We start from the raw sequence: 3,298 nt of genomic DNA, 5'->3' as shown, positions 1-3,298 counted from the left end.
TATTGATTTCATTCCAGGTACTATATTTCTCTCAGAGAGGCCTAACTTGGAATTAGGGGCAAGAATAGTGCATTCTAACTCTTCCCCACCATGAGTCACATGAACATTGTTTTAGACATACAACAGTAACTTTGTAAATGCACACTGATTGACTGTACATAAGCATATTCCTCTCCAGTGCAGAGAACTAAATAAAAAATCATCATAGGCTTAATTTCTTGTACTAATATGTCCTGGACATACAGCTAACAAAACAAATCTATCATAATCTCAAGTGATAAATTTCAACAGTGGAGAAGTTAAATTTCCTATAAGCACTTGGATAAATTCAAAGCTTTAGTCAATAAACTGTATATTAATGGGGTAATGTGTGCAGTGTGCATTATTTGCAACATAGACTGAATCAAGTATTGGGTTGGGATCTTGATATAGTATTAGTGAATATCATACCTATATGGATGAATATATATATGGTTGATTCACTTTTTTGGTTGTAGAAATAGCTGTGTTGTTATGATTGCTCAATGATCCATCATTTCTCTGACTGCTAACTTCAAATCCATCTAAAACAGATGGATCTTCATAGATGTTTAACTAGATGGATAATCATAGAACTGAGCCTATACACAGATTAACAAAACCTTTAAGAAATCACTTTACTCTTTTTTTTTAAAGATTTTATTTATTTACTTGACAGAAAGAGATCACAAGTAGGCAGAGAGGCAGGCAGAGAGAGAGAGGAGGAAGCAGGCGCCCCGCAGAGCAGAGAGCCCGATGCGGGGCTCGATCCCAGGACCCTGAGATCATGACCTGAGCCGAAGGCAGCGGCTTAACCCACTGAGCCACCCAGGCACCCCCACTTTACTCTTTAAAGTCAATGAAGTATCTGTGTCAAAGAATGATATTTCTGCAGGTTATGACTTTCTAATTATGTGTTTCCAATGGCCATCAATAAAAAAGACAAGCAAGAACAAATGTTGGCAAGGATGTGTGGAAATGGGAATCTTTGTGTACTGTTGGTGGGATCTATAAGTTGGTACAGCCACTGGAAAACAGTACAGAAGATTCCCCCCAAATTAAAAACAGAACTAATGGATGACCCAGCAGTTCCACTTTTGGAAATATTCAAAGGAAACAAAAACACTAACTTGAAAACCTATCTATACCCCCATATTCATAGCAGCCAATACATGGAAACCACCTAAGTATTCCATTGGTGGATTAATGGATAAAAAAGTTGTAGTATATATATACACACACACATACACACACGTGCTCATATATATATACACACACACTATATATATATAATGTATATACACATACACATATATAATGTATATATAAATATATATAATGTATATAATGTGTGTGTATATGTGTGTGTGTGTGTGTGTGTATGTATTCAGCCATACAAAATGAAGAATTCCTACCATTTGTGACGACATGGATGGTCCTTGAAGGCACTGTGCTAACTGAAACAAATTAGACAGTGAAAGACAAGTACTACACAATTTCATTTATATGTGGAATCTAAAACCAAAACAAAAACACCCAAATTCATAGTAAAAGAGATCTGATTTGGGTTTACCAGAGGTGGAAGGCAGAACAAGGAATTAGAGGAAGGAAGCCAAAAAGTACAAACTTCTAGCTATAAGATAAATAAGTACTTGGGATATAATGTACAACATGAGGATCATAGTTAACACTGGTGTATGATATATACCAAAGCTGTTAAGAGAGTTAATCCTAAATGTTCCCATCACAAAGAGATTTTTTTCTTTTTATTATATCTATATGAGATGATGGATGTTAGCTAAACATAATGATGTGGTAATCATTTCACATAATTTAATATATGTAAATCAAACCACCATGTTATATGCAATAAATTTGTACAGTAACATATGTTAATTATTTCTCAATAAAACTAGAAAAAATATGAATATTTTTAGTAAACTTGGAAATAGGTGAAGTGAATTAAGAGGTACAAACTTCCAGTTATAAAATAAGTCATGGGGATGTAACACAGAGCATAGGGAATATAGTTAATAATACTACAAAAAATTTGTATGGTGATTGATGGTAACTACATTTATCATGCAGATCATTTGCTAATGTATAAAAACGTATCAAATCATTATGATGTATACCTGAAACTAATAGGATATTATATGTCAATTGTACTTCAGTATAAAGGATTGTTTTTCTAATTAGGCCAAAACTTTTGCTGTGAATGCTTAATTAAAACAAGCATATAAAATTTAAAAAACTGGAAAAAAATTGTATGAATATTTTTTTTTAAAGATTTTTTTTTCCATTTTATTTATTTTTTCAGCGTAACAGTATTCATTCTTTTTGCACAACACCCAGTGCTCCATGCGAAACGTGCCCTCCCCATTACCCACCACCTGTTCCCCCAACCTCCCACCCCTGACCCTTCAAAACCCTCAGGTTGTTTTTCAGAGTCCATAGTCTCTTATGGTTCGCCTCCCCTCCCCAATGTCCATAGCCCGCTCCCCCTCTCCCAATCCCACCTCCCCCCAGCAACCCCCAGTTTGTTTTGTGAGATTAAGAGTCATTTATGGTTTGTCTCCCTCCCAATCCCATCTTGTTTCATTTATTCTTCTCCTATCCCCCTACCCCCCCATGTTGCTTCTCCATGTCCTCACATCAGGGAGATCATATGATAGTTGTCTTTCTCCGATTGACTTATTTCACTAAGCATGATACGCTCTAGTTCCATCCACATCATCGCAAATGGCAAGATTTCATTTCTTTTGATGGCTGCATAGTATTCCATTGTGTATATATACCACATCTTCTTTATCCATTCATCTGTTGATGGACATCTAGGTTCTTTCCATAGTCTGGCTATTGTAGACATTGCTGCTATAAACATTCGGGTACACGTGCCCCTTCGGATCACTATGTTTGTATCTTTAGGGTAAATACCCAGTAGTGCAATTGCTGGGTCATAGGGTAGTTCTATTTTCAACATTTTGAGGAACCTCCATGCTGTTTTCCAGAGTGGTTGGACCAGCTTGCATTCCCACCAACAGTGGAGGAGGGTTCCCCTTTCTCCACATCCTCGCCAGCATCTGTCATTTCCTGACTTGTTAATTTTAGCCATTCTGACTGGTGTGAGGTGATATCTCATTGTGGTTTTGATTTGTATTTCCCTGATGCCGAGTGACGTGGAGCACTTTTTCATGTGTCTGTTGGCCATCTGGATGTCTTCTCATCAAGATCAAAAGCTTTTGCACAGCAAAGGAAACAGTTAACAAAACCAAAAGAC

Source organism: Meles meles, chromosome X, assembly GCF_922984935.1.
Source record: "Meles meles chromosome X, mMelMel3.1 paternal haplotype, whole genome shotgun sequence".
NCBI lineage: Eukaryota > Metazoa > Chordata > Mammalia > Carnivora > Mustelidae > Meles > Meles meles.
This window is presented reverse-complemented; position numbering follows the sequence as displayed.